General features: G+C 42.9%; 1 protein-coding gene across 9 annotated transcripts in view; it reads right to left on the bottom strand.

Moving 5' to 3' along the window:
- Esrrg (estrogen related receptor gamma) overlaps positions 1 to 27612 on the bottom strand; it is a 614884-nt gene that overhangs the window by 256824 nt on the left and 330448 nt on the right. Inside the window, exon 1 of one of the 9 annotated variants that reach the window (XM_029477739.2) lies at positions 10902 to 12192. The exons of the other annotated variants lie outside the window; for them this stretch is intronic. The gene's annotated coding sequence lies outside the window, so the exon portion shown is untranslated. Of the gene's footprint in view, positions 1 to 10901; positions 12193 to 27612 lie in introns of those variants that run through there. 9 annotated transcript variants of the gene reach the window in all.

Below are 27612 nucleotides of genomic sequence, written 5' to 3'. Positions count from 1 at the left end.
TCCAAAGGAGACTTGCCTGTGGAAGGACAGGAAGCAACCCGAGGGTTAGAGCCATTATTCACCTTTCATTAGCATTGACTCCTACTTTATTGTATGAATGTTTGCATCTTTTTGCTGGCATTGTGAGCAGGTGTCAGGGCCCTTTAACCCTGGGAAAGGAATGAGCTACTCACTTTTGTTTCCTATTTAATTTCAAACAATTATGGAAGAGCTGCAGTTGTCTTTTGTTGAGAACATTTCTATACATACATATATTTCCCAGATATTTAAACTTTTAAAAAGTTAAAAAAAAATCAGGAGTCAACACACTTACGATAATAATAAGCTTTTGGCAGAAATATCCCAGCACACAACTCTATGAACTAGCTATCCTGGAAACCCCAATTTTTGAACATAAATACTTAGGTTGGGATTGTATTTTACATAATACTATTCAAAATACCTGCCATTCTTAAAAAGCCAATGATAGATTCCCACTGTTATGTCCCTGCTACAATTACTTATGTTTTTATGTGCCCATCCATCCATCTATCCATCCATATCCACCTATCCATCCATCCATCCATCCATCCTTCCATCCATCCAGCCAGCCAGCCAGCCATCCAGCCATACATACATACATCCGTCTATCCATCTGTCTATCCAATCATGTATCCACCTACCTACTCACCCATCTGCCCATCAATCCATCTTTACCTTCTGTTCCTAACCTCTCTCCCTCTCTCCCTCAGTTCCCTGTCTCCCTTTGTTCTCCCATTGCTCCCTCTTTCTGGGTTCATCAGATATACCTCCATATTCTGCCCTAAGTTGTGGGACAAACAAAGAATCAGCCTCAGCGTATCCATTCTACTTTGTTACAAATCATTTTATAGATACATTTATCAAATGAACCAAAACAGCATTACTTCAATTAAGAGAATTTTTTAAAAGTCTAAATAAATAACAAAATGATACTTGTTTTTTTCCACTCACTTTACTAGTCTAATAAAGATGTGCAATAATTTCTAGCATAAATATACATATGCTTATAGCCATATGTAAGGAAATTCAATTGGAAAATTAAAATCAGGCGCACTCCTAATTTAGTGCCTTATTATCTTTGTCATAGCATGTGCACACAGTTACCTAATAAGTAAAATATGTAGAACAAGGCAGAAGAGCCCTGCCCTCAGGGGATTTATAATGTATTCTAATGTATTCTAATGGTGTGTGAAATATATATCTAAAGTCAGAATTTGTCAAAATTTTGTAACTGGGAGATGCTGATAACTATGTTGGAGTAGGTATTTAAAATATTCCTGCCACAGGAAAGTAATCTATGTCTTTATTTCATGATGCTCATGTGTTGCCTTTAAAAGCTTCCTCCTGCTATGCAAGGAAAACCATTAATGGGCCTAGAAATACACAGAAATATTTTCAACAAATACCATGGAATAATCCAGGCATGGTAGCAATGCCTGTAATTCTAGTCCTTGGGAGAGGAGGCAGAGGAGCACAAGTTCAGGGCCAGCCCTGGCTTATAGTGAGTGTGAGGGCAGCCTGGGCTACACAAAAATATAAAAAGCAACAATAGAAGTATCAAGAGTCAGCTGACTTTATGGATGTGTTTGTATACTGTGCCATTTCTCTCAAGACATGATAAATTTAGTACTTATTTCTAAAATTGTGTTTTGAAAGCTAGTAGGTTTACAAATGTAAACTTCAGGCCCTAAGAGGTGTGGTAAATACTCAGAGCCCTTGTCAGAGGTTCTGAGTTGTAGGCTTACCTCACAGAAGAAGATAACCATGTACATTCTCACAGCCTCTGAGGCCAGCACTTTATCTAGAAGCAACATCACTGATACCAACTGAGGACTCTGTAAAGGTGGCGATTCAGAAGTGTCATTGCCTACAGGAACCAGGTAGGGACCAGGCTCAAATATGGCGTAGTGGGTCCCACTCAGAGGTGTAGAATGGCAGCCCCATGGCAGAGCACTTGACTCTTGATACAGCCTTGGTGGCTCAGGGTTGGGTGAAACAGTCAGAGACACAGCAACGCTGTGTGCAGCCGGCAGGGAGCTAGTCAGTATAACCAGAACTACAGGACTGCAAAGGCAATGTCCAGATGCCTCTGTGTGGCGTGGGGTGTGGAGTTCCCCAAAAGACTTCTCACCATCCCTCAACTCCAGCATCCCAAAGGAACTCAGCCATTCCAGCAGAAGCCCCCACAGTTACCCTCACAAAGATTCAAAAGCACTTAACCTGGGGGAAAGAAAAACCCTTCTGGATGGATGAAGCCTGACCTGTGTCCACTGGTGAGAGCACAGTGAGACAATGTTCCAACACTAAGACACCACTGAGAAAAGGCCAGGCTCTTCCCCCGACATCATTGTTAAGCTCTTCAAGCCTATTCTTTGTAATTCTCAAAGCTGTGGAACACTCTTTGCTTGGAAGGTTCATGTTATTTGCCAGTGGCCTCAGAGAGAGTTTTATGAAGCAGGACGGTGCAGGGAGTTATTTTTCGCTCACCAACATCTCCTGGCTTTGGGACCAGATTCCCAAATCGCTGAGTGACCTGGCCTGGTGTCACATTACCCAAAGAGCTAAGAATGTGCTGGGGCAGCAACAGTACATGAAGGACATGTTTCCTTCCCTCCCTCCCTCCCTCCCTCCTTCTCTCTCTCTCTCTCTCTCTCTCTCTCTCTCTCTCTCTCTTTTCCCTTGTTCTTTGAATTAGACTGATATCTAGTGGTCTTGGAAAAGTAACAATGTAATCCTTGTGTTGTCCATAATTTATTGTATTTTGTAGTCAAAATTACATAGTATATTCAGAATTGCACACACATAACACACACACACATATATATGTACATATATATATATATATATATATATATACAGACACATACACAGACATATATATATTTCTGCTATTTCTAAGTTATTATTTCCATCCCTTTTAATGCTGAATAAGGTCACTAAAGGACCTTCCCTGGTCTCAAGCTGACCATTTAGATATCTAAATTTTAGATAAGAAAGCCCAGTTGGTAATTGGATTAAAAAATCAATAAGGGCTGGGTATAGTGGCGCATGCCTCTAATCCCAGCACTGGGGAAGCAGAAGCAGGTGATTCTATGAGTTCAATCCTAGCCTGATCTACTTGACAAGTTCCAGGCCAGGCAAGGCTACATAGTTAGACTCTGCCTCCAAAGACACCAAAGAAGCCAAACAACTGCCCAAGGCAAACCAGCACGCAAAACTCAGCAAAAGAATCTCAACCAAGAACAGACGAATCCCTTTCAAATACATACATCTTCTGTAACACTCATTGTAAAACGACACCGTTGACTGTTTCTGCTTCAAGATGAAGAAACTTAGAAATTAGATGGGTTTAAAAGGCAGATAAATGACTTCCAATGAAATTCATGAACTTTCTGTACAGAACTACCTTGGTTTTGGTTTGAAACTTCCCCTAGAAAAGCCATGAACCAGTTCAGGAAACATCTAGTATTATAATGTACTCCACAGCCAAACACAGTGAGTTATAGCTCACTGTGAACATGCTTTTGTATAAATGATATTAAGTAGTAGATCCAATCAGAAGGGAAAAATGAAAGAGAAACTAAGAGAACCTCAATTAAACATCCAATGGATAGAAAACCACTCACAGGTCCCCAGCAGGCAGGCAGCCTACCAGGGCTGTCATGCCGTGGGTAGGAGAGAGCTCTCTTTCACACAAGGGAAGTCAAACTTGGATGGCTTTTGAGGAGGCAGCTGCAGATGAGCTTGTTTTGAGGCTAAAAGAGATGAGATGAACAGTGGGGACTGGATGGTACCAATAGGATCATGCACCTTTAAAGTGAGAAGGCCTGTAGGAAGAAGCATTGAGTCCAGACATCCCTGCAAGATAGCATTCCCACCGCAGCGTGCTGAGGTATGAAGGGATTTTACACATAAGCACACCATAACTGTAATAGTAAAAAAGAATGAAAAGTGACTCGTGATTTCAAGTTTGACTTGGGGTATAATATTTCACTCCTACTGTTGGCATTTTGTCTAGGCTCTGCCCTATAGCTGCCTGGGAACTGCCAGGTGTGCCTGACTCACTATAAAAGGGGCTGCTTGCCCCCTCCTCACTCGCTTGTTCTCCTGTTCTTGCTCTCTCCTCACACTTCTGTTCCTTTATCCAGTCTTCCCTTTTCCCTCTCCCCGCTCTCTCCACATGCTCATGGCCACCTCTACTCGTCTTCTACTCCTCTTTTCTCCCCCTCTCCCCTCTCCCTTTTCTCCCCTCTCTCCTCTCCTCTCTCCTCTCTCCTCTCTCCCCTCTCCCCTCTCCCCTCTCCTCTCTCTCTCTGCCTGTCTCTCAACTCCCTTCCCCATGCCCTGAGTAAACTCTATCCTATACTATACCTGGCTGGTTCCTACATGGGCCTGCAGAGGCACCCCCTTCCCCACACCATACCTTGTCTTCACCAAACATATTCCTTCTCTACTAACTCTTTATAAAACACAACACATAGCACTTGCCAATTCTGTCCAAAGCACATGGGGGCATCATTTAAAGGTGAATGCATTCATCTTGTAAGAGTTACATTGCTTGGGAGTGGAATAACCAAGACTTGAACAGAAACCTACCCTTTCAGCCATTAGACCGGACATAGATGTTTGCACAATTTGATTCTAGAAAGCTTGATGCAAGTATTCTCTCAGGGGCAACCACATAGGTGTTCTCTCTGCTTGTCCCTCTGAGAGGTGGACTGTCTATAGAGTAGCCGAAGAGAGTTGAAGGCTGTGAACTACCTCACGTCAGAAGTCGACAGCCAGGGTCACAGTTTAACTCACATGTCAGTTTAGGGACTTGTGTCATGCATGTGAAGGCTCGCAGGGTTTCGTTACGTGGTGTGGCTGTGTGTTATGAATTGCCAAAGCTTCGAGAGGTTCTCCTGTGGCGCCCATCTTGTCACGATCCCATCCTCCCCCTCTCTCCCTTTAGGAATGAGTGTCTGTAGGTCAGTCTTCCAACCCTGTCTCTCTTCCCACTGCACACAGAGAACAGAATACCTCTCCCAAGACACTCTCGTGGCTACTGCCATTGTTTCCAAACAAAACCTCAGATGTCACCCACACAAAATGCAGACTCAATCAGTGACAGGGGCTGTGATACAGAGTTAAAGGAACTTTCTCAGTCTGCCTCCTGCAGGGAACATGGAGACGATTAATTAATTAAGCAAGGAGAGAATGAACATTTGTTATCTCAGCTTCATATTGTTGTATTTGTCGCTTGTACCATTATAAAATAGGAAACCACAGAGAAATAATGTCTTCAGACTTTAACTACTGCCTTTGGCACACAGGTACACATGAAGACCATGAAGACATGCGTGTGCAGGTCAGAGGTAGATGTCGGAAGTCTCCCTCGGTTGCTTTCTGCTTTACTTACTGAAGCAGGCTCTCTTGCTGAACCCAGGGCTCACCGATTTGGTGATTATAGCTTAGCCAAATTACCCGAAGGAAACCCTTTCTCTGTCTCTTAAGGGCTGGCATTATAGGATGGCTACCAGACCCTGCTGGCTTTTCCATGAGGTCTGAGGTTCCAGACTCTTGTCCCATGCTTAAGGGACACGTACTTTATCCACTGTGTTATATCACCCTAGCTTGGAAATGACATGTTTTTAAATTTACTTTTATCAATCTATCATTCATTTCCTCTTTTCCTACCATTGTCTGCCCTGAGGTTGCTGGCTGCTCGCTAACGCCACAGCAGAAGGTGCTGGGTTGCCACTTCTGTTTTCACCTTGATTTTGTCTGACAGAGCCAGTCTGATAAATTTTTTAGCAGGGAGCTACTGTTGCTCTTCTATGTAAATCGTTATAATACTTTGTGGTTCTCATTAGATGAGGGGTGAACTGTATAATATGTCCCTACAGATCCCCTTTGTCCTAGCCTGAGCCCATGCTGGGACCCTTTTCTCATTGCTGCCTCCACACCCAACAGCTGCTGGCAGCAGCTTGTAATCCTCAACTCTTTCCTTCCTAGAATGTGGGGACTACTTCTGTTAGGAACCCCAACATCAATGTGTCTGACTTAGTCTCCATCTCCTTAGCTCCAGGGCTGGCTGGGTACAACCCAAGGGTTCCCAGGGTCTCTAGCTATGACTGAGCCAGCACTTACTGCCTTGACATGGCTCCCTGCTCTGGTGACATGACTCCCTGCCCTGCTTCTGCATTCTCTCCATAGACTTCAGGCTCTTGAAAGTTTAGATACTACCTCAGCCCCATCCATCCTGTGTAGCCTAGCACAGTACCTCCTGTGCTTTACTATGGACTGAGTAAGCCTTAAATGGTAGTTTCTAAACTGTGTGTACTATTCGAATATCCAACACACTGACAAAGAAAAGCCTTGATGGAAACCCCTCTGCTTTGTTGGTGGTAAGGAAGTCTTGAGCACTGTGGAGGTAAAGGGGGAATCCACAACCTCCAAGGGCTATTGTAAAAAGTGACAAAAGAGCCTGAAGAACCACCCCCACCCCATGCAGCTAAAAGAGAAGGCACTGGTGCTCCTGAGAGTGGTGGAAAAACAGACAGGAGATAGCATTAGGTGCTAGGTCTGGCAGGGAACCGCAGATCACAAACACTCACATCAGTTAGGAACAGCATACTCTAAGAAGATAAATGAGAGCTTAAGAAGTGGGAAGATAAAAAGGGCACCACCAGGCAGTTTTTCCTGGAGGCTTGTCTCCACACCCAGTCATCTCCTCACCTTTTGAAGTTTATCTATCATTGCTTTGAATTGATCCTTCTTTCTTTCTGGCCAGGTACTATTGGCATGATCACTGGGAAAGGATATAGTTCACCCGAGGAGCTCGCCTACTCAGCCTGTAATGAGCGGTGGCGTGGTCTGTGACAGTTCTGTGTAAAAGATGACTACCATAAATAAGGTGCATTGTATATTATGGGGTAATAGAATATACAGCACTACAGATCATCTTCTCCAGCAGTGGTGATCCAGGATTTAAGTCCATGAGCGATGGCAGGCTGAGATGAAGCTAAAATTCTGCCTAGCAACTCATCCTATTACCCAATGGCAGCTTGGCAGTCCATCATGAGGCAGCTCATGAAGCCTGTCTCTGCAGGAGCTCAGGGAGGTCCCACAAACATGCATGACATCACAGCAGTGTCCAGGGGGTCATCTGAGGTTTTATACCATTTATCTTGCCAAGGAGGCAAAGAGGATTTTCTTTGCAATGTGTTATAGACTACTGTAAACAATTGATAAGAATCAGTTAGTGTGTGTGTGTGTGTGTGTGTGTAAAGTTAATATGAGCCTTGAGTTTGACCCCATTTCTAAATAATAAAGTGCTGATATGAGAATCAAGGACATAATGGCTTCTGAGTCTTTAAAGTGGGCATGTCCTGTTATTCATCTCTAGTCCCCACCTCTCACAACAGCACAGACCTGTGAGGATCATTCAGGCTCTGTTCCCACTCCACCTGCAACATTGTATCTTCTATCCACATAAAGTATTGTATCTTCTATCCACATGCAACACTGTATCTTCTGTTCTGATGACCCAGGGCTCTTTCCTTGAAGAGCAGACAGAGTATCAAATGTGTATGCTATTGATGCCAGATGGCATATAGCTATCTAGCCCACTAGGTCTCCTAGGCTCATGGTGACATGACTATAGCAAAGCAGGCATCAATAGTCAAATCTAGCAGTGCCTGAAGCCTGAAACTAAGCCTTGGCTGCCTTTGCCTTCTTGGGACTTGTTTCTACAAATTAATCATCAGAAAAGTGGTAAAAGGGTGATATTTGAAAGACACTTGGGGTAGCTGGTCTCAGATCCATGGAACTTTAAAAATTCATCAAACAGAGATTATTGAAGGTTGTCATATCTTGGCTGTTTGAGAACAGCTTTTGATGTTTGTGTGCAGGAGTCTATCTACTCCACAGTGTTCCTAAGAAATGAGTGGTTAAAAAAGTATACATGGGCGGATGAAGTTATTCACATGCAATGCAGTAGATCTCCACAAAAGCTTCAAAGCATAGATGAACCCTGAAAGTTGTCTCTGTTTGAGACAAAAGAGGTAGCCTCTGGTACCTACATACATTGGTGCTCTGAGAAAGGATGCTCCTTAGGAAGGGGGTCACTTCTGTAGAGGAGTTCAATTGTAGACCGGTATCCAATCCTAACTGATAGATATATCTACAACCCAGTCCTTACACCTAAGGCCCAGGGACCACCATGGACGAGAGAACAGGAAGATTGTAAGAGATTGCAGGGGCAGAGGACTAGGACATCTGGTGTAAGATAGTGTCTCCTAGAACTGACAGAGCAGCTGATCCATGAAATCTCAGAACATGGCTGCCGAAAGAAAACCTGAACAGTGATTGTACCAGTAGACATGCCAAAGTTGGTAGAGGAAAATATCACAAGGCCCCACCCCTAAGTCAAGAGCTATAGTCAATTAATGGATGTTGAGGTAGACAGAGAGATTCAGCCTTCTCCAGCAAAGAGACCCAATAGGTTATCCAATCCCATGAAGTAAACCCTTAACGTGTGTGTGTGTGTGTGGTGTGTGTGTGTGTGTGTGTGTGTGTGTGTATGTGAAAATAAAGAAGAGGAAATGAGAGAGTGGTAAAAAGAGATCTAGAGGAAGAGAGGCAAAAGTAGACTTAATCTAAATAGAGTGCTCATGCATGGAAATTTCACAAGTAAAACAAGAAAAACAAGCTTTTACTTTCTTGTACACATTGTATAATTATAAGCTTATATTTTTAATGGAAATACATCCATATTTATATTAAATATATTACATTAAATATATATTAAAATTTACCACTTCTTCCTGGATATTTACTCCCAGATGTTGAGCAAATTATAATTATCTTAAAGATTACAAAAATGAAGGCAATATGCATACAGGTAGATATTAGAAGGATAGAATAAAAGGCTAGGATTTGGATTCCAGCATTGGAGCAATAACCTTGTCCAACTGGCTTTCCCCCCTAAGACTCCTCTTGTGCACAGTGAAAATGCCAGTGCACCCTCTGTGTGCATGAAAGATCATGGAAGGTCAGTGAATCCCACTGCAGTACATCTACCCTGCCCGGAAGTAGCACTGTGGACTGCTTCTCCTGTCCTGTCTTCAACATAAAGCAGTTGAGAGCTTCTTTAAGAAGAGTTAAATGAAAGAAGAAGAAGAAAAAAGAAAAAAAGATTTTGTACACAGATCTGTAGGGTTTGGTTTTTTTAAGTGTATCAGAAGAGCCCACATAAAAACAAAAAACAAAAAACAAAAAACAAAAAACAAAAAAAAAAAAATGGTGGCTCATATGCCCTAGCCAGTGATTAAATCTTAATACAAGTTGACAGTTTTAATTTTTATATCAACATCACTAGGGCCTATCATTCACACTGCAGAGTCCAAGCTTAAGACATGTAATTTAAAAACAGCAGAAGCCCCAGCACAGGGCTGACATCCCTCAAATAGAAAGTGCTTCTGTGTGTAAACCTGGAGGAAGAGGAGGAGCCTGCAACTCTTCTCCTGAAAGAAACGCGCAAGATGGACCCCGGGAACACCAGGATGTTGGTGAGTTTCAGTTATCCATAATTTAAGAGGGTTTCTCATAGAATCTGAAGCATCTGGACACAAAGCTAAGTTAAGCTAAGCCATGGTTAAAGTTGCTGAAAACCAGTCAGGTACTGCGCACACAGCATCTTCTTAGTGGTCATAGGAACTGTGCATCTTTGATCCTCATTATCTTCCTTTTACCTCAGAGAAAACTACAGCAAAGCAGACCTGGGACACCCACGCCTTTAACTCCATTTCTCCATATTCGAACAAACCATACAATGGCAGTGGGGTTCCACATAAGAGAAGCCAGTATCGGAGGGAAGAGGACTACCAGTGGGAAGAGGAAGCATGAAGGTAAGTCCCTAGACTCAGGGACTTTCTCACACATCGCAAGCCCTTCCTACATTGTCTGCAGCACGGGAGATTAGAATGTTTTCAGAAATAAAGCACTCTCACTTTATGTGTTCATGACTAAGGGTTAGGCTTTCATTAAGATCAACATGTTATCAATATGGGTCTCATATGTTTTATCTCAGTTCTAAATTTAACCAGCAAATAAATTTTAAAGAAAACAACCCTGCAATTCCATCTAACAATGCGCACCAAGCACTTGCTCTCTGATCTCAGTAACCAATGTCAGTATCTTACCCTGAACAAGTAGCAGATATAGCCCTATTGTGGACAGTGGATTCGTCAATGAGAGTAACATGCTAGTCTTTTCATTCCCAGACTATGCAATATGTCCATTCTTCCACTCAGAAAATATGTGTTCAGCTTCTATGATGCACTACTTTGCTCAACATTAGGGAGACATCCCAGAAAAGAAAATAAAGAATAATAATCTCTTGTCTTTTGCCCTAATTCTCCTTAGAGAGTAAGAATAGAGAAATTTAGCAAACACCCTTAACTTTTTTTTTTCCTTCCCAGAACATCAGGCTTTTTTGTTTTGATTTTAAGCAGATAATAAACGGCTTATTTGCAAGCTTTCAAAACAGCCTTAGTTCACAATACCCAGTAAGAGATCTTACCACATGAATAAGTGCTGAGTGGGTCCATGAACAGATCAGCTAAGATTTTTATCTGGGGGCCTTTACATTCCTATTGTTAACTCAAACAGCCTTCAAAACAGTTTAAGTCTTAGTAAGCTAATTCAAGTGAGCAGAAGCAAGTCAGTCAACATCCATACCCCCTGAAGCCCCAGTGCAAAGGAGACCACCCACCTCTCCATGCACAAATATGCCCCTCTTTGCTTCTGCCTCCTTCTGTAGCAACCTGAGAAAATCAAGCATGTCTGCCGGTAAGGCAAAAATCCCAGAGGAAACGGAACACCTGATTCTTTACCTGGTTTCTAGATGGTTCTTAGGAACTGCTAACTTGCAGAGCAGGAGACAGACTGCGGATTCATATTTGTGTCCCGCACAGTGTAGACACACACCATGGGCAAATGTCGATTGCACAGTGACTTGCCTCTGAAGGTCATCAAGTCTCACTGGAGGTCACCTGGCCTTGCTGGCACCTTGGCAGACCAAGGAGAGGGTTTTTGCTTTGTTTTTGCTTTGTTTTTTTGGTTTTTGTTTTTGTTTGTTTATTTAATTGTTTTGTTCTTGTTTGTTTTGTTTTGTTTTTCAAAAGACAAAGGAGAATTTTGCAACAATCAACCTTAATAAGCTTTTAAAAATCTAGGTTTCTTTTTGCACAATAATTATGACCTACTATTTCTTAAGCTTTAAACAAAAGTGTGACTTCACATCTGTTCCCGTTATTTGTTATATTTGTGTGAGAGCAAACAGGAGCAGATTACAAAGCCCCTGTCCTTTAGACAAAGCGCACAGGCACGTACATGTAATGAGGCTGGTGGCGTTCTCCTGTACACTGTGTGGCACCTGGGCCCAGGGACAGCCCTGCCCTTGTTACAGGATGACAGAGTAAGCTCTTCATGGCACTGCCACTTGTGAGTAATGGCACAATTCCTGCCTTCTTGGGCTGTTAAGTATTTTCTCTCCGTCTCTGTCTTTCCCCGTATATATTAATATCTAATTTCCATGTTGGTTATCAAAATGCAGGCAAACAGTTTCTCCTATTGCACAGGGAAGATAGAGGGCATTTCGGGAACTCCAGGGGAATTCACACCTCAATCAGGCTCCAGCATTGATTTATGTGAATCGATATGCATTTTTGCAAACAATCTTTTAGCTCCCCCTCCCCTTTTTTCGAAGTTAGCACTTAGCAGCAGAATTAGATCATTTTCATTAGAATGAGCCTCTGATTAACTAGTTCTTTATTTAAAAGAATACAAGTCCAGCTTTCAAGAATGTTATAACATTTTGTCAATAGTTCAGAATGGGGCTAACGATCATCGTTAATGAAAGCCCGACGCATGTTTGAAATCTCTATTCTGTTCCTTTATCAAACTCAGGGATGCCGGCAAAACCAGTTTGCAACAATCACTTTCTCCCTTCTTAAAAGTAAAGCAAGCGTGCCAGAGAAAGTAGCAGGAAATGTGTGGTTGAAATGTTTAACGTGTTTTAAGTCAGTTTAAAATGTTTAACATGTACTCTATCTTTTGTTCCTAGGGAGAATCTGGAGGAAACAAGTTTTCCTTCTATTTTCTTCTCAGTAAGAAATTTCTCTTGTGAGTAATGGAATGGTCACTGGTTAAGAAAGCTTGTTCTTCTTGTAGAAGACCAGAGCTCAGTTCCCAGCACCCACAGCACGCACACCTGGCAGCGTAGTCACCTGCATCTCCAGCTTCAAGGAGTCCCATCCCCTTTTCTGGCCTCTGAAGAGACCCATATGTGTACACACACAGAGCCATGCACACATACACACTAATAAAACTTTATTTAAAAAATTTTTTACTTAGATGCCTCTTGTTCACTGTAAATATTCTTATCTACAGCCTTAGGCAGATGAGCAAAGGAAGGCATAGGTTGGTTCACTTCAGGTACTTATGGGGTGTGTTAGAACCTTCCGGAGCATGACCGGGGAGATGCAGGAGTTCCCTCTGGGAACACTACGCAGTTGGTTGTGGCATAACTCCTGCTGCAGACTGAAGAATACATGTCCTTGCATTGAGGGGTCTTATGTACCAATTGTCTCTTGAGCGAGCGCCTCCCAGTTCTGTTCCTTAAGAACGGAGTCTTTAGCACAGGTCTGTAGAGTCGCTGCCTGAAGAGTCAGGCTGATTCTAACTGCCAAGGCCCTGGAGGATGCCTGCGCAGACGACACTATTTTATAAGTAGCAGGACGACTGATTTCAATGTACACAGCATTAACGAAATGTGCTCTCACCATCAAGCTCCCTAGAAACTGCCCAGTATTCACCACTGACCTCTAGTTAACATGAGACTCTGGCTTGGGTCACGGTTAACCCTTAGGAAGCCACATTGCCTAATCCAGACTTTCTGTTTCTCTTGTGTTTAGAAATGCATTTCTCCACAAAGCTGAGGGACTCCTGTGGTCACAGTTTCGCAGGCTCCGTAAGTGGCTTCTGCCTCTGTTCATTACATACTCCTGACAGGAGTCTGACCCTCCAGGTTCCTTTAGGAGGGTTTCTTCTGTATAGTGGCTGTGAATGATCAAATTGCCTTGTAAACTCCTCCCCCCACCCCACCCACACAACAACGCTCCGCCCCATGAGAGCCCCGCCTTGTCACGTGCACCTTACATTCCTGGAGAGCCCCGCCCCATCGCGGTCGCGTGCAACTCATAATGGGTCTCTTTTCAATGTTAGGTTTCATAATGATGTCACAGCTTTCACACACATTCCATCATCTCTCAAATTATCGAAGCATTCCATGATCCTCGAGTTAATTTTCGTGGAAATTTTTCTCCTTTTAATTAGCATTAACACTTGTTTGGGATTAAAATAAGTTCTTTGCCAAGAACTTCATTCTTTCCCGCAGTAACTATACACCTGGGTTACTCTTCACCCGTTACCATAAAGAAAATTATAAGCACTTGGGAGGCAGAGGCAGGCAGATTTCTGAGTTCGAGGCCAGCCTGGTTTACCGCGAGTGAGTTCCAGGACAGCCAGGAAGAACCCCTGTCAAAAAAAAAAAAAAAAAGGAGAGAGAAGAGAAGAGAAGAGAAGAGAAGAGAAGAGAAGAGAAGAGAAGAGAAGAGAAGAGAAGAAAAGAGAAGAGAAGAGAAGAGAAGAGAAAATTGTGAGCTGGAGATGAAGCTAAGTTTGCCACAGTGTTGCTCACACATGCAAAGCATTGGGCAGGGATGCACACTGGCAATCCAGGCCCTGGGGAGGCAGAGGCAGAAGTTTAGGTGCATCCTTGAGTACCCACCAAGTTTAAGGCCATGCTGGGCTACACGAGACGCTGAGAAACAATAACATAATTTATTCCACAAGACACAGGAACAAACATCCACTCATGTTAGATACTTGTGAACGTAGAGTCATAGATTCAAACTTTGTGATTCAAAGGAGAAGAGAATTCAGAAGACACTGTGGCTATTGCCAGTGATCAGGAGAGAAAAACACATATAGATGGATTTCTCGCAGCCTCGTTTGTGAAACTTGAGTAAAATGAAGAATTAGAACACAGGGAATCGGGTCAAGGGCTCAGTGAACACACACCATTTTAAAAGATAACTTCCTGGTCCCAGCTCCCTCCCTTCCCTATTCACCCTCACCCCAGACCCCCAACAAAAAAACTCGCCAGTTGGTGAGTGTCTGTGTTATTAGCTCATGGAAATGCTGGTATTATTTAACATTAAAAATAAAAATCACACCCAAGGAGTGCTGAATTATTCATGTACTGTGATTTTACATAATTTGGCCATCCCTCTTTATTGCTATTTCAGTTTCCATCGCTAAACAATTCTTCCCTAGGTCCACTTCGGATTCCTGTGAACAAGGAGATAACACTTGCAGAATGTTTCTCTGACTCGATGTTCTGAGCTGATGTCCAAACATTTACAGCTAAAGCCTAAACAACTCACAAACAGCTGGGGAGACCCTCAGTGTTCAGAATGGAAGAAAAAAAAATCAAGCATTAACAAGGCAATTTTTATTTTTTTAAAAAATCAAATTTCTTTAGAATTTAAAAATCTGCGGTGTCACAAAAGCTGCCAAAATTGAACCATCAGAGGAACGGCCTTTGGAGGCTTGTATTGTCCCTTGGAATTTCCATTACAAGTGCACACTAACCTAAGACACGATTTAAAATGCAATTAAGGCCCTTCGTGTGGTTTGGGCATTAAAAGTTCCTATTGGGCACCATCAGCCCCTCTGTTCAGTGCGAGGTAGGATAGAGGGGCAGGGTGGCAGGTCACTCTCTCCACAGTGACAAATGCCACAACTGCAGTGTTACTGTGGTGGGAATTCTAGCTGCCACACCAGTAGGGGCAGTTGACCCTGGCCTGGAGCTTGAGTAGGACTGAACTTTTTGGGGAGTCTGCTGAGAGCAGGGGAGGGGAAGCAAGCCTCAGCATCTGTAGCAGGGACACCAGGTAAGGCAGCCAGGCCATGAAAACAAGGCCAACTGACAACCCTCAGCTGGAGCAGGAGAAGGGGTTTCTTCAAAAAATAAGATAATAATAAAATAAATAATAAAAATCACTGTTTATGGTTTTGCTAATTTTTAACACACACATATGTAAAGTTTATATAAGTTAAACATTAATGTAAGTGGCTAGAAGTGGCATCTAAGCCTCTGTGGTGGCATTCTTCAAATGTTTGTTGTCAGTGTGAGAAAGAGAGAGAGAGAGAGAGAGAGAGAGAGAGAGAGAGAGAGAGAGAGAGAGAGAGAAGCATTGGAAAATACTATAATGAAGCAACATGTTCTATTTAAAACCTGTTTGTCAGCTGCGGTTAAGTTGACACCATGAGCCTAGCAACAAATCATAACATTTTGCAGGTTTTCTCTGCGTGCTTGAAGCAGCCACGGCACATGCTCGCCCAGATTATGGTGGTGGGAGTTTCGGAATGGCAGGAAGGGTGGGGTAGAGTGGAGCATGTGAGACCTGCAGCCCCCTCAAAGGTCACAGAATTAGACCTGGTCTTTAAGTGTTTCTATAAGCCAAGAGTAGTGTTTAGGGTTTTAAAATGGGCTGTCAGTAGCTTAGTAGCACCAGGAGAACCCCCGTTCCTGGGTGGGTAGGTTTGGATTTCACTCAGAGATTGGTGCTGAGAGAGAATCGGGCCCTCCCCTGGCTTTCCTCTGAGATGTGTGTGTGTGCAAACATGCTAAGATAAAGGATGTGGGGAGAAGGAATTTGATCTCAGGAGCTGAAATCATAGAGGAGAAAGGAGAGGGTGCTTAAAGACAAATAATTTACTTTCACGAATGTGAAGCAGGGTGCTGTGTATTCAGCTCTGAGCTAGGAAATACAGGGTTAACCCTGAAGAGATTATAAGGACTGTCAAGATGGCTCAGACAGTAAAAGGAACTTGCTGCCAAGCAGGACAACTCGAGTTTATCTCCAGGGCCGACATGGCAGAAGGAGAGAACTGACTTCCACAAGCTGTCTTCTGACCTCCACATGCGTGTGGTGTCACATTTGTACCCATTCTCCCCTGGCCCCAGTACACACATAAATGTAATCCTTCAGAAAGAGAAGGTACAAGAGAGGATTTGTTCTCATAGAATGAACTGACATTAAGAAAGTAACAGAAGTGCATACATCACAAGCATGGGCCAGACTACATGGAATCCAAACACTAAACCCAGCTGGTCATAAAGGAGCTGGGTAATCCACCAAGCAAGCAACAGCCCTGTCTCTTTAACGTCCTTGCGTAATTGCTTTTGGTCAATAACCTCAATTTCAGTCTGGTTCCCCCAGGCTTGCTCACTGGAGTCAGCTAGATAGCATTAACTGCATTATCTACATAGCAGTACCATGACACAGTGGAGGATGGATGATCTCCTAAACTCTGTCAGTTGTAGGCCTGGTTGTCAGCCTTTAACTCCAGGGAAGACAGTGGAACCTTTAGGAGGTGGAGGTAATGGGTAAGGGGTCATTGCAGTGAAGGGTCATGGGGGTGTAAGATCATTGGGGTGAAGGGTCATTGGGATGGGCTTGGAAGGGGTTAGGGCCCTGGCTACTTCCTTTCCTTTCCCTCTGTTTCCCAATCTCCATGAGAAGGTGAAGAAGCCTCTTTTGGCAAGGGTGTGGCCCATGTTGTTCTGTGATATTATAAGCCCAAACCTTCCTCCTTATAGGTTGCTGATCCCAGGTGTTCTGTTGGAGTGGCAGTACATCCTGGTGATTCAAGCTACCTGTAGAATCACTTGAAAACAAGAGTACTTGAGAAGTTTCTGGAATCTCAATCTTCATTTCTCAAAGGTACAAATGATAGCCTGAAGTGTTGGCGCTTTTTCAGGATCCCCGGAGAGCCAAGACAAGTGAGCTGGCTCCAGCGCTCTTCACAGCCCCACATGGCTTTCTAGCTAAGGATACTCAGTAGGGCTTCAGGTGTGGCTCTGTGGTAGAAGACATGCCTGTTTTGCATGAAGCAATGGGGCTGATCTCCAAGAAGGAAAGAGAGGAAGGAAAGGGGAAGGAAAGAAGGGAGTGAGGAAAGAGATGTTGAGCATAAAAACCTAGGTGTAGGAGAAAGGTCACTAGACTTAAAGCAGCAACAGCTATACCAGGGTCTGTGGCAGCCATTGCTGTTCGTCTACCAAAGCCATTAACTAATGCTTTCTGAACCCCAGCTGGACTGAGCCTCCTAGTTTAGCAGGGAGTTTTTGCAGGGACTCACAGCAAGTTTCTTTGCCTTATGTGGAAGGAACTCCACCTGAGTTCCATCTCTTTTCTTCTTTCCTTAGCCAGAATGAACAAGGCTGGGCGCAACCTTGGCAGCCACAGGTTGAAGATGAGAAAGACAGTTTTGTTTGACCCAGCCTGAGAATCTGTGAGAAAGCAAAATAACAGGACATCTGGGGCTTTCATTTTGGTCCATGGAATGAAAGGTAAATAAAAATGAGCATTTATATTTATATCCATTTCTGCTGTTTTTCTTTTGTAGACTAGCTCTTCCTATGTAGCCTATGCCAGCCTGGACTCCACTATGTAGCCGAGGATGAACTTGAAGTCACAATCCTCCTGCTTCAGCCTCCCAAGTGCTTTGGGATCACAGACCTTCGCTACCATGCTCAGCTACCATTACATTTTTTACTGAACACCATCTTGGAGGATGCTCACTACTGGCATTTATCCCCAGTTCCCTCGAGTCCTTCCAGCAGCTGACTGCATGATGTCATCACAAAGCCTCTCAACCCGCTTGCCCACTTCTTATCTGTTAAATTGTCATGATCATAACTGATCATTTTGATGTAGTAGAAGATGGATATAAACCAGTTGATGCCTTGGAAATTATAAACTATCTCTGAAATACAAGGAAAAGAGCAATCCCTTCTATCTGGGGGTGGGGGGCGAGAAGACTAATGAAAAGAATGTTAAAATGATTTAGCAGTGGTTGGATAGGATTTTAGCTTGCCACGATGATGGAGTCAAAGCATGGTGCCAAGTTAAAAAAAAAAAAAAAAACTGTGTAATTCCTATTTTCAGAGAGGAGCAGCTGGAGATATTCTGGTTCCCTGGTTAGGAGTTTTGGGACTCTAATCCTTAGTTGTGGTAGTTCATTTCTCATCCAGCTTGGTAGAGGAGTGTCAGGCTCTTGAGAGCCCATCAGCACAGATGCCTTCCCTCCATCTGAGGCAGCCTCCTTGTATTCTTAATGGGAGGACTGTGGGAAGACCACATCCAGAATCTCATGGCTCAGCAGAAGGTGAATGAAAAGAAATTCTTTTTTAATGTATAAAGTTTCATTTATTTTTAAGTGTCTGCCAGTATGTATGTATGTATGTATGTATGTATGTATGTATGTATGTATGTGTATGCACCAAGTGTGTGCCTGATGCCTGCAGAGAACTGAAGATAATTCTGGATGCTATGGAGCTAGAGTCACTGGTGGTTGTGAGCCACCCTGTGTGCTGGAATTAAATGCAGGTCCTCTGTAAGAGCAGCAAGTGCTCTGACCCCCTGAGCCATCTTAGCAGCCACCACAGCAGGAAGTTCTTATCTCTAAGCTTCTTACGATCTGGGGGGCAACAAAATGCTTCTTTTCACCCCAGCATTCCTGCTGCTCATGGGTGATAATGTTCATAACTTAGGCAATGCTAACAGGAATCTGCATTTTACAGACTCAAATAGAACTAGAAAAGCTGCCCTTTGGAAAAGACCCACAAAGCATCACCTTCATTACAAAGACACTTGCTGATCGTGATCAATACCTGAAAGCCAGAGATCCTTCCACCCTCAATATCACTCTTAGAACTATTTTTAAAATAATGTTGAAACTCATTTTATATGAAACCATTCTTTTTGCCACAAATAATTTGAATTTATGTTATCGACCCTACCATTTCTATCATACAACTGGTTAAAATTTTAGATAAACTACATAGGCTTAAGAAAGTCTGTAGTGACAGTTTTGGAGTTTCAGTTTCTTTAAAAAGACAGAGACATCTTATAAGAATATGGGGGTTTTGTTGCTGTTGTTTTAATCCCAGGTGTGGGACATGGGGCTGCTTCAGATTGTCCACAGCAGCTGACTATGATTTGCCTCATGCTCTATCAGGGACATGATTTTGCCAGTAGTAGATAGTTTCTGCAATTGTGTGATGTTTGGAATTCTGGGGATTTGTCAGAGGACAGATAAATGCTAGGGCCCTGAGAGGCAGAGTGGATTGTTTGTTGGTGATTGGCTGCTGTTGGTCACAGATTAGTAAGTATTCGTACATGAAGAAGAAAAAAGAAAAAATTAGATACCCTGACAGTGAAGATCAAACTTGCTCCAAAGAACTCAATGGCCCTAATCAGCAGGAAGTAGTCTAACAATAACACCACCCCTCCCCCCTCTACCCTTTTTCTCTCCTATCTAATATTAGGGGGTTGGAAGGGTAGAGAAGGGTGGATGAAAGAAGAACCCACAAAAGCTACAGAAGTCAGTCAGTGTTTGAAAAAATAACTTTAGAGATGGAAAAAAACAACAGATAAATAAGGTAGAGTTTTAGCTTCATTTTACACATGAGAACATTTAGGCCTCAATAATTTATGAAATTACTTGATAAAAACCTAAACTCTACCCATTTCCCTCTCTTCTTCATATCCTTTCCTGTTTTGTTTCTTCTTCTTCCCCCACCTCCCTCTCTTCCCCTCCCCTTCTCCCTCTTCCTCCTCTAGTCTCCTTTCCTATGTCCTCCTCCCCTCTCCTTCTTCTTCCCTCATTTTTTCTCCTCTCCCATCTCCCTCTCTTCCCCATCTCTCCTAAATGCAATCAGTCTCACATCTATCAACTGGATTTCCTTTCTGTTTTCAGAATAAGAAACACAAGAGAAAACTCATTGGCAAACTCTAAGAAAATTGGGTAAGGTTTCCTGGTGTGACCTATAATGGTCACATCTTACTAGCAGCATTTATATTTAAATTTTCTAATTTAAAACAGAATATTATAATACCATTATGACTTCAAGGATCTAAGTTCATGCTATCAGTTTTCATCACCACCTCTGAGATACCTGTGCACAGTTTGCTAAATAGCCCATTTCCTATGATGTCCTGGAAGTGTAAGTTCCCTTAAACTGGTCTTGTGTTAAGAATTGGATGTCAGGTTGATCCCATGTCTAGTGCTATAATATATCGATCATGTAATTTCTTCTTCTCCAGATAGGACTTCTTTTAAAAAAGAGAGAGAGAGATTTTACTATGTATTAATGAGTATGTGTACCTGCATACACATGTGTGCATGTGCTCATGAAAGCCAGAAGAGGGCATCGGATCTCCTGGAACTCAAAGTGTGGGTGTCAGGAGACATTCCATGTTGGTGCTGGGAACTGAACTTGGATAACAGAAGGGCAGTAAGAGTTTCCAGCTTCTGAGCACTCCCGCCAGTCCCATAGTTATCAGTCTACAGAATTCCAAGGTTTGTTCCAGGACAGAGCAGAGCAAGGCCAGGGGAACTAAGCTGCCTTGAGCAGGACAGCTCGCAACTATGGCATCAAAGACACATAGTCACCAGGACTAGGAAGCTGACATTGGATCTGAACGGGTATCATTCATGAAGCACACAAGGACTAAGGACGTGGAGAGAACATGACCTGACCATGTTCTGGAAAACGTTCACAGACGGAATGAGCATTATTTTATAGACATCACAGAAGCTTCTCCAGGTCTTCACAAGAGAAGCACGGAGTGGAAGATGCCACTTCAGCCTGAGTCAGGAGTGATGCTACAAATGCACCCAGGGGATGTTTTCTTAGCCTTAACAAACGATGCTTTAAATGAAGTGGTGCTCCAGGAGAAACTGCTCAGTGGCAGCCCATTCTGATGCCACTGCCCAGGAGCCATCATCAGACCACTCTGCAAACCCAGCCTCTCCTGCTGCCTCCGCTACAGCCATAAGCTCTTCCTTTGCAAAATGGGAGTGGTGGAGACAGACTCCAGACAGTCTTCAACATGGCCAATCCCCAGACAGATCTCTAAGTCCTGCTGCACTCAACCTGATTTAGCATTTGTACTCAACATCCACCTCCAATGTTCCTTCCCCCCTTAAAGATGTTTTATCCATTCTTTGGGAATTTCCTACAACATATTTTGATCATATTCAACCTCTCCTTCAAACTATTCCCAGATCTGCCCCAGCTTTGTGTTCCCTTAAAACAAAAAACAAAAACATGTCTAATTTGTAAGATATAGATATAGATAGATAGATAGATTAGATATAGAGATAGAGATAGAGATAGAGATAGAGATAGAGATAGAGATAGAGATAGAGATAGAGATAGAGATATTCTTGGATGTGTGACCTTCTATTGGAGCATGGTCAACTTACCAAGCGCTCTCAAAGAAAATTGACTTATCTCTCACAACTATAAATTGCCACTCCGTCTGTGACTAGGGTGGGACTTCACACACATCTCCCATGTTAGGATTGGGTCTAGTTTGAGTTTGCACATACCTCATTTATGTCCCAATTTCTATGAGTTCTTTTTTCTTTTCTTTTTTTCTTTGTTTTTTGTTTTGTTTTGTTTTTGTTTTTTGTTTTTTTGAGACAGGGTTTCTCTGTGTAGCCCTGGCTGTCCTGGAACTCACTTTGTCGACCAGGCTGGCCTTGAACTCAGAAATCCTCCTGCCTCTGCCTCCCAAGTGCTGGGATTAAAGGCGTGCGCCACCACGCCTGGCATTTCTATGAGTTCTTATGTGCAGTTACCTTCCCTCTTGTGATCAGAAGACACTCTATCCCTGTAGACACTTCCCCCAACCCCTGTGCTACACTCTCTCTGTGTCCCTGTATCTATAAACAATTCCTTGACTAACATCTGGATGTCTTTTGTCATTTTTCTTCACTGGCAACATTAGATACCGATCAGACCAGTGTCTGGATGGTAGCCTGTCATAGCTTTGAAATTTCCCCCCAGTGAGCTTGTCTCTCATGACACATATCTGCAGAGTTCCCGCTAATACTCTACAAGGGTTGATCTCTACAACCAAAAGAATGCTTCAGAGGTATCGATACGTGATACATCACTCCTGGGATTGGGTCATAAAAGTTGTGGCTGTTTCTACTCTGTCCCCGACTCCCACCCTCAGGGACAGACCAGATGCCATGCTATAGGCAGCCATACGAATATGTCTATAAGGGATGGAACTGAGGCCTCCAGCTGACAGCCATGGTAGGGATCTCAGAAGCAGGTCTCCTTGCCCTATGGAAGCTTAAGATGTCTGCTCTGTCAGTACCATAGATGAAATTCCAGCCAGAACCATTCAACTAAGCTGACCACACAACCACCTATGTCCAAATCTCAGACCCGGCAAGCTTGGCAGCGTTTCTTATTTTAAGCTGTTCAGTTTTCAGGTAAGTTATTATGTGGTTCAGCAGTGATGACATGGGCACTCCACAGGTTTCTGTTCTCATTTTGTTTTTCTTCCTCTGTTTAGGGGACTTGAGGAGAGAAGCCATGTCTTCTTCACCTCCAAGATGAGCAGGAAAGCCAAAGCCAATAGCAGATCCGATAACCACTTTCTGAATGAATGACCATCTCCTTCCTGTTTGTAATCATTAAAGTAAATTCAATGACAATTACACTTCCAGCCTTCTGACTTAACTAAGGTCTTTAAAAAAAAATAATGTGGTTTAACTCAGAATGTGGATGAGGGAAGAAAAAAAAATCTGAAATGAGATCACCTTTCAGAAACTCCAATTTTTTTAATGCTCTCACCATTAAGAGTTCAATATAAATTTACAATAAGGTTCAGTGAACAATTTAGGGAAGCTTGGCCTCCTGCCTTCTAAGCATTCATGATTGCAAACTGAGACTTGGCCCAGCAGCTGAGACATGACAGGATGATGGGAAGGGTGACGTAAGTGTGGAGGAAACAAACGTCCATAGCTCTTGGGCTTAGGGGACAGCAGAGTTTGAAACAAGTGACTCAGAGAATACCCACCTAATACTAGGGACCTTCAGTGACTTGCCATTATCACTTAAACCAGGTTAAACATACTTATTTCTCAAATACCTACTAGTTTTTATGGTAGAAGCATTTAAATCCTTTTTTTTCTGCTTGACTTATTTTCCTTGTTTTCTCCAAGGATTTATTTTATTGCTAATTACGTGTCTGTGTGTGGGCATGCTGACACATGCTGGAGACACAAGTGATTGTGAGCCGACAGAGGCACTGGGAACTAAACTCCAATCCTCTGAAGGAGCAGTGTGTGTTCCTAACTACTGAGTCATATCTCCAGCTTGCTCTTCTAGCTTTCTGGGAGTGTCCTGAACCCTACACTCACTGATACCTACAGTCACCGAGTGCCACAGCACATCAGAGTTAGTTCCTGTCTAACAATTACTTACGGCTGCCTTTCCCCAATCTTCCCTCCCTCTACACCTCCAGTCTGCCAACATGCTTCTACTCTTGGTGTCTATGACATCACCTTTTATACATGCCACTTATGAGAGAGATCATGTGACTCTGTGTCCATGACATCATCTTTTATATATTCCACTTATGAGAGAGGTCATGTGACTCTCAGCAATTATGACATCACCTTTCATATATTCCACTTGCAAGAGAGGTCATACAAAACTTATCTTTGTGTGCCTGGTATATTTCATTTAATATAACAGGCTCAAGAGAACCAGGGACCAAACACTTTCTGAGCTTTCATAGGTGGAAATTATATTCTGTAATTAATAGTTATACTATTATTATAACTATTATATTAATATAAATATCCTATATATTATTATAGGATATTTGTGACTCCAAATCTATGAGTGTCAATAACCTAATGTAGTCCTAAAGGGGAAACATGGTCCTTAGGTGGTCAAAGTAATCGCATTGCATGGACAGTGCATCTCGTAGGATGTGGTTCTTGAGTCTGGTATTTACCAACATTGCCACATTTCTCGTTTCCTACGAACTAAGCTCATTTCTGAGACAGTGATCTCCCTGAGGAGAAAGTTAGTGACGTCATTGTTCCAGACTGTTCATGAAAAAGATTCACACAGCAGAAAGCAGAGAAGCAGAGACTCTGCTCGGTACCATACTCCACCAAAGGAAGGTTCAAGTTCATGAGTGAAAGGGACAGCCATCCCCCGTGGTGCCTGAGCTCAGTCGTAAGAGACCAGGAACCTGGGAGATCTCCAGCTTTCTCTACTCTTGAAAAGAAAATGTGTCTTCCCTTCCCAGCCTTTACCCGTAAACACCAGGGTACATCTCAAGAGGATACCTCAAGTCACCAAGACAGAATCAAACAATCACTCAGTCAATCGATCTCCATGAAAAAATGTACTACAATGTTGTGCTGATTAAGTTTTGTTACCTTGACACAAACTAGAGTTGTTCTGAAGAGGAGACCTCAGTTGAGGAACTTCCCCCCATAGGTTGGCCTGTGGACACATCTATGAGAAATTTCCTTGATTGATCATTGCTGTAGGAGCATCCAGCCCACTGGAAGTAGTGGCACTCCTGGGCAGATGATTCTGCACTGTGTACAAAAACAGGTTGAGCAAGCCACAAGGAGCAACCCAGGAAGAACAGTGCCTCTGTGGCCTTTGCTTTAGACGCTGCCTGGATTTCCTGGTGATGGGCCATTACGTAGGAGTGTAGGAGGAACCCAATCCTTCCTCCTTGGGTTGTTTTTGGTCAGTGTTTTATCACAGAGACAAAAAGCAAAGTAGGACAATGATTAGAAGAGAAAACAAAAACAAAAAGCAAATTCTGTGGTACAAATGTTGAGGACCAGGGTGAGCTGGAAGTGAAGAAAACTCTCATGGTGGAGATATTTATCACACACAGCTCACGTGGGACCACGAGGCATCAGCCATAACACATCATGCTGACACACTGACTTTTAGGAGAATGGTGCGAGGGAGACACACACCCTGCCCCTGTGGTCACCCTCCCCAAACTTATAACCTTAGTCTAACCATCTACATGGCAAGAGAGTCTCCACTGAGAAATTCCACAAAGCTCCTGGCCAGAGTCCTTCTCAGCAGTTAAGAACAGTCAGCACAAATGAAATCAGAGGAGATGTGAACGTTGTAGAGCAGGACAAGGGGATATGGTGTTTGCTGTGGAGTCCTGGGATAGAGAGGAGGCAGTGGGTTCAAGGGAAAGAAACATGACTGAGTTGTGGAGTTCAAATAATTTGGCCCTACCAGCTATCAGTTAGCATGAATATACCATGTATATTCACTATAGGAGAGATGTAGCATGGACCAATGGAAATGCTCCATTATATTTTTAACTTTTCTGTTAAGTCTACAATGACTTAGAAATCCAGTTGTTTGTTTGCTTGTTTGTTTAACCATCTCTGCATGGAGGCAAATACCTATCACCTTGGCATTCTGGAGGCTGAGGCAAGAAGAAGAACACACAAAAAGTCAAGCATGTTGGTGTACACGTATGATCCCACCTCTAGCAAAACAAACACCTAGATCTCAGGAGCTCACTGGGTAGCTAATCTACCTAGTTGGTTAGCCCCAGATCCCAGGCAGAAACCCTGTCTCAAAATAAGATGGATGGCTTCTGAGGAATGTCACTGGAATTGTTCTCTGGACTCCACAGACACATTCACACATATGCATAAACACACTTGTACATCCACTTGCAAACACTCACAGAGACAGAGACAGAGACAGAGACAGAGACAGAGACAGAGAGACAGAGAGGGGAGAGAGACACAGAGAGGTACAGAGAGAGACAGGAGAGAGACACAGGAGAGAGGGGGAGCGAGAGGGGGAGGGAGAGAGAAAGGAATATATCTGGTACAAAGAAAACAGTCACATCCGTTGCGACCTTGCTCCTTACCCAGGGCCTGAGGCCAATCCAATAAGACTGAACATAAGATTATAGAAGTTATGAATGACTTCTCAGTTCAGTCCTGGCAAGGATCTAAGGAAAGGGAATGAGGAATATGGAATGACAGAAAAGAGCCAAGGACAGTGGGAGTGTTCTCTCAGTAAAACCTTTTCCAATCCCAACCAAGAGAACAAAACTTTGCTTCAACCAATACCTGGCCCAACACACTCAGCATGCACACAAACTAGCACCAAAACAGAAGCTGTCCAGGTATTTCCTCCAGTAGGATGAATTTATCCACAGCTACTACAAACGTCTCATTTCTCAGTAATGTGGAAGTGTAACATATGCAACCCTAGAACCATTCAGGTCTCCTGGTGCCTATTGGAGGTTGGTGTCAGGCCATCTGAAGATATCAAAGTCTAAGGATGTCCAAGTTCTTTATAAAATGCCATAGTATCTATAGATGGACTATGTATACCCTCTTTATTTCCAATAGTTTCTAGATTATAGAGGATACATAATATCATAATACATCACAAATAGGATGCTATGCATAGCCATCATACTGCACTGTTGAACTAAGACATGGGGAGATGTCTGCACATTTTCAGAATAAACATACTTTTTTTCTGTGTGATTTGAAACTGCAGTTACATAGACAGATGAATGTGAAACCTGAACACAGAGAATCCTTGCCATAAGGTTCTTGGGAAGTGGGGATCCCCTTCAAAAACTCCCACATTTATAACTAAAAGTATAATAAATAAGGGGGAGAAAGGAGGCAGGTACCTGCACTTTCAAATGAAGAGGCACTAAAAGAAGGAAAGGAAAGACAAGTGGAGAAAGGAAATATCGAGCAAAAATTCAGTTGTAAATGAGCTAACATTACAGGTAAATTAAAAACAAGAAACCAGATAATTCCACCCCAAATTCCACCTTTCAACACAGCTGCTAGCCAAGTCCGGGAACCATTAACAACCGGCCCTCATGCTCCAAGCACATCACCAATGGTTGAAGTCAAAACCAACCCAGGCCAACACGTATCAGCCCAGGGTACATGCTTGCTCTCCCAGTTGCCCTTTCCTAGTGCACACCCACGGCTGTGCACTTAAATATTGACCAGGTCACCAGAAGGCAGACTGGAGAGCCAGGAAGAGCAAGACACAGCAGATTACTCTGGAAAGTGAGAAAAGATTTCAACCAACACTTGAGACATTTCTGAAGCAGTCTACCAGATACACAGATGACAAACAGAGCTGGTTAAAGGCTATGAGAGCATCTCTTCTATAATAAGACTTTGGACATAGTGTTCTATTTTTAATAAAAAAGAAACATCATTTGCTTGATGAGTTGAAATGCCAAAGCAGGGGTCTTTAATTACTTTTGGGTCGGAGGCTCCTTTGAGGATCTGGTAGAAGCTAGGAGTGTCCTAGCTAGGCAAAAAAGTACCTGTACTCGGAGACTCACCACTACATTCAAGCCCCTTCCTTGCATCAGGCATGTTCCTATGTGGCTCCTCTGTTTCCTCAGGGGCCCCTGTGCTAAAAGCTTACAAATCTATACATTTTGTTTAAAAAAAAAGCTTTAGTACCTTGAAAGAATCTAATTTTTAATGTATAACAATTAGGACAGAGAATTTCATTTCACTTATTCTATGACACAATTTAATATGTATCAATTCCCAGGTTTTTAATTTCCTGATTCTTATTTAAGGGGGGGGGGG

Source organism: Mus caroli, unplaced genomic scaffold, assembly GCF_978045245.1.
Source record: "Mus caroli unplaced genomic scaffold, Mus_caroli_1 scaffold_1, whole genome shotgun sequence".
NCBI lineage: Eukaryota > Metazoa > Chordata > Mammalia > Rodentia > Muridae > Mus > Mus caroli.
The sequence above is the reverse complement of the archived record's forward strand: the minus strand, read 5'-3'. Positions and strand labels throughout refer to the sequence as shown.